Below are 19584 nucleotides of genomic sequence, written 5' to 3'. Positions count from 1 at the left end.
GCAAGTCGGGCTGAAGACGGCTGGAATGCCAGAAACCGGTCCTCGGAAGCTTGTTTCCGGTCCAGCGAAGGCATGGCTTGGCAGTTTGGGCTGGACTGTTCCCATGAGGCACAGGGTCAGACTGATTTGCATATCGCCATGTCTGTACTGGGGTGGCAGAGTGGGCTAAAGAATGGTGATGGATTAAACCCAGATCTTTTTACTGGGTGTGAGTGTTTGATTGGTTCGGATGCTCCGTCCATTACCACCCCCTTTTGTACCGCTTTTGGCCGCCATAAGTGTGGCAGGGTATGCTCAGACGTGAGTCCCTTGCTCACTCTGCCTCTGGATTCAAGCAAGGCGGGCTGAAGACGGCTGGAATGCCAGAAACCGGTCCTCAGAAGCTTGTTTCCGGCCCAGGGAAGGCATGGCTTGGCAGTTCGGGCTGGACTGTTCCCATCAGGCACAGGGTCAAACTGATTTACATATAGCCATGTCTGAACAGGGGTGGCAGAGTGGGCTAAAGAACGGTGATGGATTAAACCGAGATCTTTTGACTGGGTGTGAGTGTTTGATTGGTTCGGATGCTCCGTCCATTACCACCCCCTTTTGTACCGCTTTTGGCCGCCATAAGTGTGGCAGGGTATGCTCAGACGTGAGTCCCTTGATCACTTTGCCACTGGATTCAAGCAAGCCGGGCTGAAGACGGCTGGAATGCTAGAAACCGGTCCTTGGAAGCTTGTTTCCAGTCCAGGGAAGGCATGGCTTGGCAGTTCAGGCTGGACTGTTCCCATGAGGCACAGGGTCAGACTGATTTGCATATAGCCATGTCTGAACTCGGGTGACAGAGTGGGCTAAAGAGCGGTGATGGATTAAACCCGGATCTTTTGACTGGGTGTGAGTGTTTGATTGGTTCAGATGCTCTGTCCATTACCACCCCCTTTTGTACCGCTTTAGGCCGCCATATGTGTGGCAGGGTATGCTCAGACGTGAGTCCCTTGCTCACTTTTCCACTGGATTCAAGCAAGCCGGGCTGTAAACGGCTGGAATGCCAGAAACCGGTCCTCGGAAGCTTGTTTCCGGTCCAGGAAAGGCATGGCTTGGCAGTTTGGGCTGGGCTGTTCCCATGAGGCACAGGGTCAGACTGATTTGCCTATAGCCATGTCTGAACTGGGGTGGCAGAGTGGGCTAAAGAACGGTGATGGATTAAACGCAGATCTTTTGACTGGGTGTGAGTGTTTGATTGGTTCGGATGCTCCCTCCATTACCACCCCCTTTTGTACCGCTTTTGGCCGCCATAACTGTGGCAGGGTATGCTCAGATGTGAGTCCCTTGCTCACTTTGCCACTGGATTCAAGCAATCTGGGCTGAAGACGGCTTGAATGCCAGAAACCGGTCCTCGGAAGCTTGTTTCCAGCCCATGGAAGGCATGGCTTGGCAGTTCGGGCTGGACTGTTCCCATGAGGCACAGGGTCAGACTGATTTGCATATAGCCATGTCTGAACTGGGGTGGCAGAGCGGGCTAAAGAACGGTGATGTATTAAACCCAGATCTTTTGACTGGGTGTGAGTGTTTGCTTGGTTCGGATGCTCCGTCAATTACCTCCCCCTTTTGTACCGCTTTAGGCCGCCATAAGTGTGGCAGGGTATGCTCAGACGTGAGTCCCTTGCTCACTTTGCCACTGGATTCAAGCAAGCTGGGCTGAAGACGGCTGGAATGCCAGAAACCCGTCCTCGGAAGCTTGTTTCCGGTCCAGGGAAGGCATGGCTTGGCAGTTCGGGCTGGACTGTTCCCATGAGGCACAGGGTCAGACTGATTTGCATATAGCCATGTCTGAACAGGGGTGGCAGAGTGGGCTAAAGAACGGTGATGGATTAAACCCAGATCTTTTGACTGGGTGTGAGTGTTTGATTGGTTCGGATGCTCCGTCCATTACCACCCCCTTTTGTACCGCTTTTGGCCGCCATAAGTGTGGCAGGGTATGCTCAGAAGTGAGTCCCTTGATCACTTTGCCACTGGATTCAAGCAAGCCGGGCTGAAGACGGCTGGAATGCTAGAAACCGGTCCTTGGAAGCTTGTTTCCAGTCCGGGGAAGGCATGGCTTGGCAGTTCGGGCTGGACTGTTCCCATGAGGCACAGGGTCAGACTGATTTGCATATGGCCATGTCTGAACTGGGGTGGCAGAGTGGGCTAAAGAACGGTGATGGATTAAACCCAGATCTTTTGACTAGGTGTGAGTGTTTGATTGGTTCAGATGGTCCATCCATTACCAACCCCTTTTGTACCGCTTTTGGCCGCCATAAGTGTGACAGGGTATAATCAGACGTGAGTCCCTTGCTCACTTTGCCACTGGATTCAAGCAAGCCGGGGTTCAGACGGATGGAATGCCAGAAACCGGTCCTCGGAAGCTTGTTTCCGGTCTAGGGAAGGCATGGCTTGGCAGTTCGGGCTGGACTGTTCCCATGAGGCATAGTGTCAGACTGATTTGCATTTAGCCATGTCTGAACTGGGGTGGCAGAGTGGGCTAAAGAACGGTGATGGATTAAACCCAGATCTTTTGACTGGGTGTGAGTGTTTGATTGGTTCGGATGCTCCGTCTGTTACCACCCCCTTTTGTACCGCTTTTGGCTGCCATAAGTGTGGCAGGGTATGCTCAGACGTGAGTCCCTTGCTCACTGTGCCACTGGATTCAAGCAAGCCGGGCTGAAGACGGCTGGAATGCCAGAAACCAGTCCTCGGAAGCTTGATTCCGGTCCAGGGAAGGCATGGCTTGGCAGTTCAGGCTGGACTGTTCCCATGAGGCACAGGGTCAGACTGATTTGCATATAGCCATGTCTGAACTCGGGTGACAGATTGGGCTAAAGAGCGGTGATGGATTAAACCCAGATCTTTTGACTGGGTGTGAGTGTTTGATTGGTTCAGATGCTCTGTCCATTACCACCCCCTTTTGTACCGCTTTAGGCCACCATATGTGTGGCAGGGTATGCTCAGACGTGAGTCCCTTGCTCACTTTTCCACTGGATTCAAGCAAGCCGGGCTGTAAACGTCTGGAATGCCAGAAACCGGTCCTCGGAAGCTTGTTTCCGGTCCAGGAAAGGCATGGCTTGGCAGTTTGGGCCGGGCTGTTCCCATGAGGCACAGGGTCAGACTGATTTGCCTATAGCCATGTCTGAACTGGGGTGGCAGAGTGGGCTAAAGAACGGTGATGGATTAAACGCAGATCTTTTGACTGGGTGTGAGTGTTTGATTGGTTCGGATGCTCCGTCTGTTACCACCCCCTTTTGCACCGCTTTTGGCTGCCATAAGTGTGGCAGGGTATGCTCAGACGTGAGTCCCTTGCTCACTGTGCCACTGGATTCAAGCAAGCCGGGCTGAAGACGGCTGGAATGCCAGAAACCAGTCCTCGGAAGCTTGTTTCCGGTCCAGGGAAGGCATGGCTTGGCAGTTCGGGATGGACTGTTCCCATGAGGCACTGGGTCAGACAGATTTGCATATAGCCATGTCTGAACTGGGGTGGCAGAGTGGGCTAAAGAACGGTGATGGATTAAACCAAGATCTTTTGACTGGGTGTGAGTGTTTGATTGGTTCAGATGCTCTGTCCATTACCACCCCCTTTTGTACCGCTTTTGTCAGCCATATGTGTGGCAGGGTATGCTCAGACGTGAGTCCCTTGCTCACTTTGCCTCTGGATTCAAGCAAGCCGGGCTGAATACGGCTGGAATGCCAGAAACCGGTCCTCGGAAGTTTGTTTCCGGTCCAGGGAAGGCATGGCTTGGCAGTTCAGGCTGGACTGTTCCCATGAGGCACAGGGTCAGACTGATTTGCATATAGCCATGTCTGAACTGGGGTGGCAGAGCGGGCTAAAGAACGGTGATGTAATAATCCCAGATCTTTTGACTGGGTGTGAGTGTTTGCTTGGTTCGGATGATCCGTCAATTACCTCCCCCTTTTGTACCGCTTTAGGCCGCCATAAGTGTGGCAGGGTATGCTCAGACGTGAGTCCCTTGCTCACTTTGCCACTGGATTCAAGCAAGCTGAGCTGAAGACGGCTAGAATGCCAGAAACCCGTCCTCGGAAGCTTGTTTCCGGTCCAGGGAAGGCATGGCTTGGCAGTTCGGGCTGGACTGTTCCCATGAGGCACAGGGTCAGACTGATTTGCATATAGCCATGTCTGAACTGGGGTGGCAGAGTGGGCTAAAGAACGGTGATGGATTAAACCCAGAATTATTGACTGGGTGTGAGTGTTTTATTGGTTCGGATGCTCCGTCCATTACCACCCCCTTTTGTACCGCTTTTGGCCACCATAAGTGTAGCAGGGTGTGCTCAGACGTGAGTCCCTTGCTCACTTTGCCACTGGATTCAAGCAAGCCGGGCTGAAGATGGCTGGAATGCCAGAAACCGGTCCTCAGAAGCTTGTTTCCGGCCCAGGGAAGGCATGGCTTGGCAGTTCGGGCTGGACTGTTCCCATGAGGCACAGGGTCAGACTGATTTGCATATAGCCATGTCTGAACAGGGGTGGCAGAGTGGGCTAAAGAACGGTGATGGATTAAACCCAGATCTTTTGACTGGGTGTGAGTGTTTGATTGGTTCGGATGCTCCGTCCATTACCACCCCCTTTTGTACCGCTTTCTGCCGCCATAAGTGTGGCAGGGTATGCTCAGACGTGAGTCCCTTGATCACTTTGCCACTGGATTCAAGCAAGCCGGGCTGAAGATGGCTGGAATGCCAGAAACCGGTCCTCAGAAGCTTGTTTCCGGCCCAGGGAAGGCATGGCTTGGCAGTTCGGGCTGGACTGTTCCCATGAGGCACAGGGTCAGACTGATTTGCATATAGCCATGTCTGAACAGGGGTGGCAGAGTGGGCTAAAGAACAGTGATGGATTAAACCCAGATCTTTTGACTGGGTGTGAGTGTTTGATTGGTTCGGATGCTCCGTCCATTACCACCCCCTTTTGTACCGCTTTTGGCCGCCATAAGTGTGGCAGGGTATGCTCAGACGTGAGTCCCTTGATCACTTTGCCACAGGATTCAAGCAAGCCGGGCTGAAGACGGCTGGAATGCTAGAAACCGGTCCTTGGAAGCTTGTTTCCAGTCCCGGGAAGGCATGGCTTGGCAGTTCGGGCTGGACTGTTCCCATGAGGCACAGGGTCAAACTGATTTGCATATGGCCATGTCTGAACTGGGGTGTCAGAGTGGGCTAAAGAACGGTGATGGATTAAACCCAGATCTTTTGACTGGGTGTGAGTGTTTGATTGGTTCAGATGCTCCATCCATTACCAACCCCTTTTGTACCGCTTTTGGCCGCCATAAGTGTGGCAGGGTATAATCAGACGTGAGTCCCTTGATCACTTTGCCACTGGATTCAAGCAAGCCGGGGTTCAGACGGCTGGAATGCCAGAAACCGGTCCTCGGAAGCTTGTTTCCGGTCCAGGGAAGGCATGGCTTGGCAGTTCGGGCTGGACTGTTCCCATGAGGCACAGGGTCAGACTGATTTGCATATAGCCATGTCTGAACTGGGGTGGCAGAGTGGGCTAAAGAACGGTGATGGATTAAACCCAGATCTTTTGACTGGGTGTGAGTGTTTGATTGGTTCAGATGCTCCGTCCATTACCACCCCCTTTTGTACCGCTTTTGGCTGCCACATGTGTGGCAGGGTATGCTCAGACGTTAGTCCCTTGCTCACTTTGCCACTGGATTCAAGCAAGTCGGGCTGAAGACGGCTGGAATGCCAGAAACCGGTCCTCGGAAGCTTGTTTCCGGTCCAGCGAAGGCATGGCTTGGCAGTTCGGGCTGGACTGTTCCCATGAGGCACAGGGTCAGACTGATTTGCATATCGCCATGTCTGTACTGGGGTGGCAGAGTGGGCTAAAGAATGGTGATGGATTAAACCCAGATCTTTTTACTGGGTGTGAGTGTTTGATTGGTTCGGATGCTCCGTCCATTACCACCCCCTTTTGTACCGCTTTTGGCCGCCATAAGTGTGGCAGGGTATGCTCAGACGTGAGTCCCTTGCTCACTTTGCCTCTGGATTCAAGCAAGGCGGCTGAAGACGGCTGGAATGCCAGAAACCGGTCCTCAGAAGCTTGTTTCCGGCCCAGGGAAGGCATGGCTTGGCAGTTCGGGCTGGACTGTTCCCATCAGGCACAGGGTCAAACTGATTTGCATATAGCCATGTCTGAACAGGGGTGGCAGAGTGGGCTAAAGAACGGTGATGGATTAAACCGAGATCTTTTGACTGGGTGTGAGTGTTTGATTGGTTCGGATGCTCCGTCCATTACCACCCCCTTTTGTACCGCTTTTGGCCGCCATAAGTGTGGCAGGGTATGCTCAGACGTGAGTCCCTTGATCACTTTGCCACTGGATTCAAGCAAGCCGGGCTGAAGACGGCTGGAATGCTAGAAACCGGTCCTTGGAAGCTTGTTTCCAGTCCAGGGAAGGCATGGCTTGACAGTTCGGACTGGACTGTTCCCATGAGGCACAGGGTCAAACTGATTTGCATATGGCCATGTCTGAACTGGGGTGGCAGAGTGGGCTAAAGAACGGTGATGGATTAAACCCAGATCTTTTGACTGGGTGTGAGTGTTTGATTGGTTCGATTGCTCCGTCCATTACCAACCCCTTTTGTACCGCTTTTGGCCGCCATAAGTGTGGCAGGGTATAATCAGACGTGAGTCCCTTGCTCATTTTGCCACTGGATTCAAGCAAGCCGGGGTTCAGACGGCTGGAATGCCAGAAACCGGTCATCGGAAGCTTGTTTCCGGTCCAGGGAAGGCATGGCTTGGCAGTTCGGGCTGGACTGTTCCCATGAGGCATAGGGTCAGACTGATGTGCATATAGCCATATCTGAACTGGGGTGGCAGAGTGGGCTAAAGAACGGTGATGGATTAAACCCAGATCTTTTGACTGGGTGTGAGTGTTTGATTGGTTCGGATGCTCCGTCCGTTACCACCCCCTTTTGTACCGCTTTTGGCTGCCATAAGTGTGGCAGGGTATGCTCAGACGTGAGTCCCTTGCTCACTTTGCCACTGGATTCAAGCAAGCCGGGCTGAAGACAGCTGGAATGCCAGAAACCGGTCCTTGGAAGCTTGTTTCCGGTCCAGGGAAGGCATGGCTTGGCAGTTCGGGCTGGACTGTTCCCATGAGGCACAGGGTCAGACTGATTTGCATATAGCCATGTCTGAACTGGGGTGGCAGAGTGGGCTAAAGAACGGTGATGGATTAAACCCAGATCTTTTGAATGGGTGTGAGTGTTTGATTGGTTCAGATGCTCCGTCCATTACCACCCCCTTTTGTACCGCTTTTTGCTGCCATAACTGTGGCAGGGTATGCTCAGATGTGAGTCCCTTGCTCACTTTGCCACTGGATTCAAGCAATCTGGGCTGAAGACGGCTTGAATGCCAGAAACCGGTCCTCGGAAGCTTGTTTCCAGCCCACGGAAGGCATGGCTTGGCAGTTCGGGCTGGACTGTTCCCATGAGGCACAGGGTCAGACTGATTTGCATATAGCCATGTCTGAACTGGGGTGGCAGAGCGGGCTAAAGAACGGTGATGTATTAAACCCAGATCTTTTGACTGGGTGTGAGTGTTTGCTTGGTTCGGATGCTCCGTCAATTACCTCCCCCTTTTGTACCGCTTTAGGCCGCCATAAGTGTGGCAGGGTATGCTCAGACGTGAGTCCCTTGCTCACTTTGCCACTGGATTCAAGCAAGCTGGGCTGAAGACGGCTGGAATGCCAGAAACCCGTCCTCGGAAGCTTGTTTCCGGTCCAGGGAAGGAATGGCTCGGCAGTTCGGGCTGGACTGTTCCCATGAGGCACAGGGTCAGACTGATTTGCATATAGGCATGTCTGAACAGGGGTAGCAGAGTGGGCTAAAGAACGGTGATGGATTAAACCCAGATCTTTTGACTGGGTGTGAGTGTTTGATTGGTTCGGATGCTCCGTCCATTACCACCCCCTTTTGTACCGCTTTTGGCCGCCATATGTGTGGCAGGGTATGCTCAGACGTGAGTCCCTTGATCACTTTGCCACTGGATTCAAGCAAGCCGGGCTGTAAACGGCTGGAATGCCAGAAACCGGTCCTCGGAAGCTTGTTTCCGGTCCAGGAAAGGCATGGCTTGGCAGTTTGGGCTGGGCTGTTCCCATGAGGCACAGGGTCAGACTGATTTGCCTATAGCCATGTCTGAACTGGGGTGGCAGAGTGGGCTAAAGAACGGTGATGGATTAAACGCAGATCTTTTGACTGGGTGTGAGTGTTTGATTGGTTTGGATGCTCCCTCCATTACCACCCCCTTTTGTACCGCTTTTGGCCGCCATAACTGTGGCAGGGTATGCTTAGATGTGAGTCCCTTGCTCACTTTGCCACTGGATTCAAGCAATCTGGGCTGAAGACGGCTTGAATGCCAGAAACCGGTCCTCGGAAGCTTGTTTCCGGCCCACGGAAGGCATGGCTTGGCAGTTCGGGCTGGACTGTTCCTATGAGGCACAGGGTCAGACTGATTTGCATATAGCCATGTCTGAACTGGGGTGGCAGAGCGGGCTAAAGAACGGTGATGTAATAATCCCAGATCTTTTGACTGGGTGTGAGTGTTTGCTTGGTTCGGATGCTCCGTCAATTACCTCCCCCTTTTGTACCGCTTTAGGCCGCCATAAGTGTGGCAGGGTATGCTCAGACGTGAGTCCCTTGCTCACTTTGCCACTGGATTCAAGCAAGCTGAGCAGAAGACGGCTGGAATGCCAGAAACCGGTATTCGGAAGCTTGTTTCCGGTCCAGGGAAGGCATGGCTTGGCAGTTCGGGCTGGACTGTTCCCATGAGGCACAGGGTTAGACTGATTTGCATATAGCCATGTCTGAACAGGGGTGGCAGAGTGGGCTAAAGAACGGTGATGGATTAAACCCAGATCTTTTGACTGGGTGTGAGTGTTTGATTGGTTCGGATGCTCCGTCCATTACCACCCCCTTTTGTACCGCTTTTGGCCGCCATAAGTGTGGCAGGGTATGCTCAGACGTGAGTCCCTTGATCACTTTGCCACTGGATTCAAGCAAGCCGGGCTGAAGACGGCTGGAATGCTAGAAACCGGTCCTTGGAAGCTTGTTTCCAGTCCGGGGAAGGCATGGCTTGGCAGTTCGGGCTGGACTGTTCCCATGAGGCACAGGGTCAGACTGATTTGCATATGGCCATGTCTGAACTGGGGTGGCAGAGTGGGCTAAAGAACGGTGATGGATTAAACCCAGATCTTTTGACTGGGTGTGAGTGTTTGATTGGTTCAGATGGTCCATCCATTACCAACCCCTTTTGTACCGCTTTTGAACCAGACTTGCTTGATAAATGGGAGCACGAATTAACTACTAGCTCTTGTAATCTTATTAGAATTCTCATCGATAATGCAGAACGTAAAATAGCGAAACTACTGATAGAAATTCAGACTGTAGAGGATGAAATTAAACAATTAAACCTACCAGAGGTAACTATTAAAAATTACAACAAACTAGATGAGATATTGGCGAATTTACAAGCAGATATTAAGAGAAGGAAAGCCCGTAAGATCAAGAGGGATGAGCAAGACTATCTAACGGGGAGGGTATTTACTTTTGCCCGCAAATTTGATTATCTCTTTTCAAAAGGGTCAGGTAAAACTAGAACCCCCACCCCCCTAAGCTCAGTGGTAAACACATCTACTAGTAGCTTATCTACTAACGAAGATAACACAGAAACTCCGGCTGCTCCCACAGGAGATAACAGTACCTCCAATATAAATTTTTTAGTGGAGGTCAAACGATTCAGAAAAAGCAATCGGAATATAGGGGAGAGATTTCTTTATGGTCAATATTAGAATATAGTGTCGAAGAAAATTGAGAGTGTTGTTATTTAATATAAATAATTTTTGCTCGGCAGAAAAACCCTTTTGAATTATTTAATACCTGGGAGCAGTGTATTAGTAAGGGAGACAGGTAACCTCCCTTTTCTGCCTAGTAGCAAAAGGAGTTACTTGTCAATTGTAATTTGCCTAAATTATTAGCTGTGCGCCCTATCGCCTGTTGCCTTTCTTTAGTTATTGTTTATTAGGTTGGGCTGCCGCTAGAGGCATTTGATAATTATGAACCGTGAACAGGAAGCACTTGATCTATTTAAAAACCTTAGTACAGGCTCTTCTATCAATGTAGCAGTAGCCTCGACATCACACACCAAACAAGAGGGTCTTAGAGCCAAATTTATTAAATTGGAAAGATTGAAAATCACAGAACTAAATAAATGGTGGGATGCTGCAACACTTAAGCAGTACCTAACCACTAATAGAATCCCAAGAGGATTAAGGTCAACTATTCTGCCAGCATATGAAGATCTTGAACCAGACTTGCTTGATAAATGGGAGCACGAATTAACTACTAGCTCTTGTAATCTTATTAGAATTCTCATCGATAATGCAGAACGTAAAATAGCGAAACTACTGATAGAAATTCAGACTGTAGAGGATGAAATTAAACAATTAAACCTACCAGAGGTAACTATTAAAAATTACAACAAACTAGATGAGATATTGGCGAATTTACAAGCAGATATTAAGAGAAGGAAAGCCCGTAAGATCAAGAGGGATGAGCAAGACTATCTAACGGGGAGGGTATTTACTTTTGCCCGCAAATTTGATTATCTCTTTTCAAAAGGGTCAGGTAAAACTAGAACCCCCACCCCCCTAAGCTCAGTGGTAAACACATCTACTAGTAGCTTATCTACTAACGAAGATAACACAGAAACTCCGGCTGCTCCCACAGGAGATAACAGTACCTCCAATATAAATTTTTTAGTGGAGGTCAAACGATTCAGAAAAAGCAATCGGAATATAGGGGAGAGATTTCTTTATGGTCAATATTAGAATATAGTGTCGAAGAAAATTGAGAGTGTTGTTATTTAATATAAATAATTTTTGCTCGGCAGAAAAACCCTTTTGAATTATTTAATACCTGGGAGCAGTGTATTAGTATGGGAGACAGGTAACCTCCCTTTTCTGCCTAGTAGCAAAAGGAGTTACTTGTCAATTGTAATTTGCCTAAATTATTAGCTGTGCGCCCTATCGCCTGTTGCCTTTCTTTAGTTATTGTTTATTAGGTTGGGCTGCCGCTAGAGGCATTTGATAATTATGAACCGTGAACAGGAAGCACTTGATCTATTTAAAAACCTTAGTACAGGCTCTTCTATCAATGTAGCAGTAGCCTCGACATCACACACCAAACAAGAGGGTCTTAGAGCCAAATTTATTAAATTGGAAAGATTGAAAATCACAGAACTAAATAAATGGTGGGATGCTGCAACACTTAAGCAGTACCTAACCACTAATAGAATCCCAAGAGGATTAAGGTCAACTATTCTGCCAGCATATGAAGATCTTGAACCAGACTTGCTTGATAAATGGGAGCACGAATTAACTACTAGCTCTTGTAATCTTATTAGAATTCTCATCGATAATGCAGAACGTAAAATAGCGAAACTACTGATAGAAATTCAGACTGTAGAGGATGAAATTAAACAATTAAACCTACCAGAGGTAACTATTAAAAATTACAACAAACTAGATGAGATATTGGCGAATTTACAAGCAGATATTAAGAGAAGGAAAGCCCGTAAGATCAAGAGGGATGAGCAAGACTATCTAACGGGGAGGGTATTTACTTTTGCCCGCAAATTTGATTATCTCTTTTCAAAAGGGTCAGGTAAAACTAGAACCCCCACCCCCCTAAGCTCAGTGGTAAACACATCTACTAGTAGCTTATCTACTAACGAAGATAACACAGAAACTCCGGCTGCTCCCACAGGAGATAACAGTACCTCCAATATAAATTTTTTAGTGGAGGTCAAACGATTCAGAAAAAGCAATCGGAATATAGGGGAGAGATTTCTTTATGGTCAATATTAGAATATAGTGTCGAAGAAAATTGAGAGTGTTGTTATTTAATATAAATAATTTTTGCTCGGCAGAAAAACCCTTTTGAATTATTTAATACCTGGGAGCAGTGTATTAGTAAGGGAGACAGGTAACCTCCCTTTTCTGCCTAGTAGCAAAAGGAGTTACTTGTCAATTGTAATTTGCCTAAATTATTAGCTGTGCGCCCTATCGCCTGTTGCCTTTCTTTAGTTACCCTTTTGTACCGCTTTTGGCCGCCATAAGTGTGACAGGGTATAATCAGACGTGAGTTCCTTGCTCACTTTGCCACTGGATTCAAGCAAGCCGGGGTTCAGACGGATGGAATGCCAGAAACCGGTCCTCGGAAGCTTGTTTCCGGTCTAGGGAAGGCATGGCTTGGCAGTTCGGGCTGGACTGTTCCCATGAGGCATAGTGTCAGACTGATTTGCATTTAGCCATGTCTGAACTGGGGTGGCAGAGTGGGCTAAAGAACGGTGATGGATTAAACCCAGATCTTTTGACTGGGTGTGAGTGTTTGATTGGTTCGGATGCTCCGTCTGTTACCACCCCCTTTTGTACCGCTTTTGGCTGCCATAAGTGTGGCAGGGTATGCTCAGACATGAGTCCCTTGCTCACTTTGCCACTGGATTCAAGCAAGCCGGGCTGAAGACGGCTGGAATGCCAGAAACCGGTCCTCGGAAGCTTGTTTCCGGTCCAGGGAAGGCATGGCTTGGCAGTTCGGGATGGACTGTTCCCATGAGGCACTGGGTCAGACAGATTTGCATATAGCCATGTCTGAACTGGGGTGGCAGAGTGGGCTAAAGAACGGTGATGGATTAAACCAAGATCTTTTGACTGGGTGTGAGTGTTTGATTGGTTCAGATGCTCTGTCCATTACCACCCCCTTTTGTACCGCTTTTGTCAGCCATATGTGTGGCAGGGTATGCTCAGACGTGAGTCCCTTGCTCACTTTGCCTCTGGATTCAAGCAAGCCGGGCTGAAGACGGCTGGAATGCCAGAAACCGGTCCTTGGAAGTTTGTTTCCGGTCCAGGGAAGGCATGGCTTGGCAGTTCAGGCTGGACTGTTCCCATGAGGCACAGGGTCAGACTGATTTGCATATAGCCATGTCTGAACTCGGGTGACAGAGTGGACTAAAGAACGGTGATGGATTAAACCCAGATCTTTTGACTGGGTGTGAGTGTTTGATTGGTTCAGATGCTCCGTCCATTACCACCCCCTTTTGTACTGCTTTTGGCCGCCATATGTGTGGCAGGGTATGCTCAGACGTGAGTCCCTTGCTCACTTTTCCACTGGATTCAAGCAAGCCGGTCTGTAAATGGCTGGAATGCCAGAAACCGGTCCTCGGAAGCTTGTTTCCGGTCCAGGAAAGGCATGGCTTGGCAGTTTGGGCTGGGCTGTTCCCATGAGGCACACGGTCAGACTGATTTGCCTATAGCCATGTCTGAGCTGGGGTGGCAGAGTGGGCTAAAGAACGGTGATGGATTAAACGCGGATCTTTTGACTGGGTGTGAGTGTTTGATTGGTTTGGATGCTCCCTCCATTACCACCCCCTTTTGTACCGCTTTTGGCCGCCATAACTGTGGCAGGGTATGCTCAGATGTGAGTCCCTTGCTCACTTTGCCACTGGATTCAAGCAATCTGGGCTGAAGACGGCTTGAATGCCAGAAACCGGTCCTCGGAAGCTTGTTTCCGGCCCACGTAAGGCATGGCTTGGAAGTTCGGGCTGGACTGTTCCCATGAGGCACAGGGTCAGACTGATTTGCATATAGCCATGTCTGAACTGGGGTGGCAGAGCGGGCTAAAGAACGGTGATGTAATAATCCCAGATCTTTTGACTGGGTATGAGTGTTTGCTTGGTTCGGATGCTCCGTCAATTACCTCCCCCTTTTGTACCGCTTTAGGCCGCCATAAGTGTGGCAGGGTATGCTCAGACGTGAGTCCCTTGCTCACTTTGCCACTTGATTCAAGCAAGCTGGGCTGAAGACGGCTGGAATGCCAGAAACCCGTCCTCGGAAGCTTGTTTCCGGTCCAGGGAAGGCATGGCTTGGCAGTTCGGCCTGGACTGTTCCCATGAGGCACAGGGTCAGACTGATTTGCATATAGCCATGTCTGAACTGGGGTGGCAGAGTGGGCTAAAGAACGGTGATGGATTAAACCCAGATCTATTGACTGGGTGTGAGTGTTTTATTGGTTCGGATGCTCCGTCCATTACCACCCACTTTTGTACCGCTTTTGGCCACCATAAGTGTAGCAGGGTGTGCTCAGACGTGAGTCCCTTGCTCACTTTGCCACTGGATTCAAGCAAGCCGGGCTGAAGATGTCTGGAATGCCAGAAACCGGTCCTCAGAAGCTTGTTTCCGGCCCAGGGAAGGCATGGCTTGGCAGTTCGGGCTGGACTGTTCCCATGAGGCACAGGGTCAGACTGATTTGCATATAGCCATGTCTGAACAGGGGTGGCAGAGTGGGCTAAAGAACGGTGATGGATTAAACCCAGATCTTTTGACTGGGTGTGAGTGTTTGATTGGTTCGGATGCTCCGTCCATTACCACCCCCTTTTGTACCGCTTTTGGCCGCCATAAGTGTGGCAGGGTATGCTCAGACGTGAGTCCCTTGATCACTTTGCCACTGGATTCAAGCAAGCCGGGCTGAAGATGGCTGGAATGCCAGAAACCGGTCCTCAGAAGCTTGTTTCCGGCCCAGGGAAGGCATGGCTTGGCAGTTCGGGCTGGACTGTTCCCATGAGGCACAGGGTCAGACTGATTTGCATATAGCCATGTCTGAACAGGGGTGGCAGAGTGGGCTAAAGAACGGTGATGGATTAAACCCAGATCTTTTGACTGGGTGTGAGTGTTTGATTGGTTCGGATGCTCCGTCCATTACCACCCCCTTTTGTACCGCTTTTGCCCGCCATAAGTGTGGCAGGGTATGCTCAGACGTGAGTCCCTTGATCACTTTGCCACTGGATTCAAGCAAGCCGGGCTGAAGATGGCTGGAATGCCAGAAACCGGTCCTCAGAAGCTTGTTTCCGGCCCAGGGAAGGCATGGCTTGGCAGTTCGGGCTGGACTGTTCCCATGAGGCACAGGGTCAGACTGATTTGCATATAGCCATGTCTGAACAGGGGTGGCAGAGTGGGCTAAAGAACGGTGATGGATTAAACCCAGATCTTTTGACTGGGTGTGAGTGTTTGATTGGTTCGGATGCTCCGTCCATTACCACCCCCTTTTGTACCGCTTTTGGCCGCCATAAGTGTGGCAGGGTATGCTCAGACGTGAGTCCCTTGATCACTTTGCCACAGGATTCAAGCAAGCCGGGCTGAAGACGGCTGGAATGCTAGAAACCGGTCCTTGGAAGCTTGTTTCCAGTCCGGGGAAGGCATGGCTTGGCAGTTCGGGCTGGACTGTTCCCATGAGGCACAGGGTCATACTGATTTGCATATGGCCATGTCTGAACTGGGGTGTCAGAGTGGGCTAAAGAACGGTGATGGATTAAACCCAGATCTTTTGACTGGGTGTGAGTGTTTGATTGGTTCAGATGCTCCATCCATTAACAACCCCTTTTGTATCGCTTTTGGCCGCCATAAGTGTGGCAGGGTATAATCAGACGTGAGTCCCTTGCTCACTTTGCCACTGGATTCAAGCAAGCTGGGGTTCAGACGGCTGGAATGCCAGAAACCGGTCCTCGGAAGCTTGTTTCCGGTCCAGGGAAGGCATGGCTTGGCAGTTCGGGCTGGACTGTTCCCATGAGGCACAGGGTCAGACTGATTTGCATATAGCCATGTCTGAACTGGGGTGGCAGAGTGGGCTAAAGAACGGTGATGGATTAAACCCAGATCTTTTGACTGGGTGTGAGTGTTTGATTGGTTCGGATGCTCCGTCCATTACCACCCCCTTTTGTACCGCTTTTGGCCGCCATAAGTGTGGCAGGGTATGCTCAGACGTGAGTCCCTTGCTCACTTTGCCTCTGGATTCAAGCAAGGCGGGCTGAAGACGGCTGGAATGCCAGAAACCGGTCCTCAGAAGCTTGTTTCCGGCCCAGGGAAGGCATGGCTTGGCAGTTCGGGCTGGACTGTTCCCATCAGGCACAGGGTCAAACTGATTTGCATATAGCCATGTCTGAACAGGGGTGGCAGAGTGGGCTAAAGAACGGTGATGGATTAAACCGAGATCTTTTGACTGGGTGTGAGTGTTTGATTGGTTCGGATGCTCCGTCCATTACCACCCCCTTTTGTACCGCATTTGGCCGCCATAAGTGTGGCAGGGTATGCTCAGACGTGAGTCCCTTGATCACTTTGCCACTGGATTCAAGCAAGCCGGGCTGAAGACGGCTGGAATGCTAGAAACGGGTCCTTGGAAGCTTGTTTCCAGTCCAGGGAAGGCATGGCTCGGCAGTTCGGACTGGACTGTTCCCATGAGGCACAGGGTCAGACTGATTTGCATATGGCCATGTCTGAACTGGGGTGGCAGAGTGGGCTAAAGAACGGTGATGGATTAAACCCAGATCTTTTGACTGGGTGTGAGTGTTTGATTGGTTCGATTGCTCCGTCCATTACCAACCCCTTTTGTACCGCTTTTGGCCGCCATAAGTGTGGCAGGGTATAATCAGACGTGAGTCCCTTGCTCATTTTGCCACTGGATTCAAGCAAGCCGGGGTTCAGACGGCTGGAATGCCAGAAACCGGTCATCGGAAGCTTGTTTCCGGTCCAGGGAAGGCATGGCTTGGCAGTTCGGGCTGGACTGTTCCCATGAGGCATAGGGTCAGACTGATTTGCATATAGCCATATCTGAACTGGGGTGGCAGAGTGGGCTAAAGAACGGTGATGGATTAAACCCAGATCTTTTGACTGGGTGTGAGTGTTTGATTGGTTTGGATGCTCCGTCCGTTACCACCCCCTTTTGTACCGCTTTTGGCTGCCATAAGTGTGGCAGGGTATGCTCAGACGTGAGTCCCTTGCTCACTTTGCCACTGGATTCAAGCAAGCCGGGCTGAAGACAGCTGGAATGCCAGAAACCGGTCCTTGGAAGCTTGTTTCCGGTCCAGGGAAGGCATGGCTTGGCAGTTCGGGCTGGACTGTCTTCATGAGGCACAGGGTCAGACTGATTTGCATATAGCCATGTCTGAACTGGGGTGGCAGAGTGGGCTAAAGAACGGTGATGGATTAAACCCAGATCTTTTGAATGGGTGTCAGTGTTTGATTGGTTCAGATGCTCCATCCATTACCACCCCCTTTTGTACCGCTTTTTGCCGCCATAACTGTGGCAGGGTATGCTCAGATGTGAGTCCCTTGCTCACTTTGCCACTGGATTCAAGCAATCTGGGCTGAAGACGGCTTGAATGCCAGAAACCGGTCCTCGGAAGCTTGTTTCCAGCCCACGGAAGGCATGGCTTGGCAGTTCGGGCTGGACTGTTCCCATGAGGCACAGGGTCAGACTGATTTGCATATAGCCATGTCTGAACTGGGGTGGCAGAGCGGGCTAAAGAACGGTGATGTATTAAACCCAGATCTTTTGACTGGGTGTGAGTGTTTGCTTGGTTCGGATGCTCCGTCAATTACCTCCCCCTTTTGTACCGCTTTAGGCCACCATAAGTGTGGCAGGGTATGCTCAGACGTGAGTCCCTTGCTCACTTTGCCACTGGATTCAAGCAAGCTGGGCTGAAGACGGCTGGAATGCCAGAAACCCGTCCTCGGAAGCTTGTTTCCGGTCCAGGGAAGGCATGGCTCGGCAGTTCGGGCTGGACTGTTCCCATGAGGCACAGGGTCAGACTGATTTGCATATAGCCATGTCTGAACAGGGGTGGCAGAGTGGGCTAAAGAACGGTGATGGATTAAACCCAGATCTTTTGACTGGGTGTGAGTGTTTGATTGGTTCGGATGCTCCGTCCATTACCACCCCCTTTTGTACCGCTTTTGGCCGCCATAAGTGTGGCAGGGTATGCTCAGACGTGAGTCCCTTGATCACTTTGCCACTGGATTCAAGCAAGCCGGGCTGAAGACGGCTGGAATGCTAGAAACCGGTCCTTGGAAGCTTGTTTCCAGTCCGGGGAAGGCATGGCTTGGCAGTTCGGGCTGGACTGTTCCCATGAGGCACAGGGTCAGACTGATTTGCATATGGCCATGTCGGAACTGGGGTGGCAGAGTGGGCTAAAGAACGGTGATGGATTAAACCCAGATCTTTTGACTGGGTGTGAGTGTTTGATTGGTTCAGATGGTCCATCCATTACCAACCCCTTTTGTACCGCTTTTGGCCGCCATAAGTGTGGCAGGGTATGCTCAGACGTGAGTCCCTTGATCACTTTGCCACAGGATTCAAGCAAGCCGGGCTGAAGACGGCTGGAATGCTAGAAACCGGTCCTTGGAAGCTTGTTTCCAGTCCGGGGAAGGCATGGCTTGGCAGTTCGGGCTGGACTGTTCCCATGAGGCACAGGGTCATACTGATTTGCATATGGCCATGTCTGAACTGGGGTGTCAGAGTGGGCTAAAGAACGGTGATGGATTAAACCCAGATCTTTTGACTGGGTGTGAGTGTTTGATTGGTTCAGATGCTCCATCCATTAACAACCCCTTTTGTATCGCTTTTGGCCGCCATAAGTGTGGCAGGGTATAATCAGACGTGAGTCCCTTGCTCACTTTGCCACTGGATTCAAGCAAGCTGGGGTTCAGACGGCTGGAATGCCAGAAACCGGTCCTCGGAAGCTTGTTTCCGGTCCAGGGAAGGCATGGCTTGGCAGTTCGGGCTGGACTGTTCCCATGAGGCACAGGGTCAGACTGATTTGCATATAGCCATGTCTGAACTGGGGTGGCAGAGTGGGCTAAAGAACGGTGATGGATTAAACCCAGATCTTTTGACTGGGTGTGAGTGTTTGATTGGTTCGGATGCTCCGTCCATTACCACCCCCTTTTGTACCGCTTTTGGCCGCCATAAGTGTGGCAGGGTATGCTCAGACGTGAGTCCCTTGCTCACTTTGCCTCTGGATTCAAGCAAGGCGGGCTGAAGACGGCTGGAATGCCAGAAACCGGTCCTCAGAAGCTTGTTTCCGGCCCAGGGAAGGCATGGCTTGGCAGTTCGGGCTGGACTGTTCCCATCAGGCACAGGGTCAAACTGATTTGCATATAGCCATGTCTGAACAGGGGTGGCAGAGTGGGCTAAAGAACGGTGATGGATTAAACCGAGATCTTTTGACTGGGTGTGAGTGTTTGATTGGTTCGGATGCTCCGTCCATTACCACCCCCTTTTGTACCGCATTTGGCCGCCATAAGTGTGGCAGGGTATGCTCAGACGTGAGTCCCTTGATCACTTTGCCACTGGATTCAAGCAAGCCGGGCTGAAGACGGCTGGAATGCTAGAAACGGGTCCTTGGAAGCTTGTTTCCAGTCCAGGGAAGGCATGGCTCGGCAGTTCGGACTGGACTGTTCCCATGAGGCACAGGGTCAGACTGATTTGCATATGGCCATGTCTGAACTGGGGTGGCAGAGTGGGCTAAAGAACGGTGATGGATTAAACCCAGATCTTTTGACTGGGTGTGAGTGTTTGATTGGTTCGATTGCTCCGTCCATTACCAACCCCTTTTGTACCGCTTTTGGCCGCCATAAGTGTGGCAGGGTATAATCAGACGTGAGTCCCTTGCTCATTTTGCCACTGGATTCAAGCAAGCCGGGGTTCAGACGGCTGGAATGCCAGAAACCGGTCATC

Source organism: Lissotriton helveticus, chromosome 7, assembly GCF_964261635.1.
Source record: "Lissotriton helveticus chromosome 7, aLisHel1.1, whole genome shotgun sequence".
Lineage (NCBI taxonomy): Eukaryota > Metazoa > Chordata > Amphibia > Caudata > Salamandridae > Lissotriton > Lissotriton helveticus.
The sequence above is the reverse complement of the archived record's forward strand: the minus strand, read 5'-3'. Positions refer to the sequence as shown.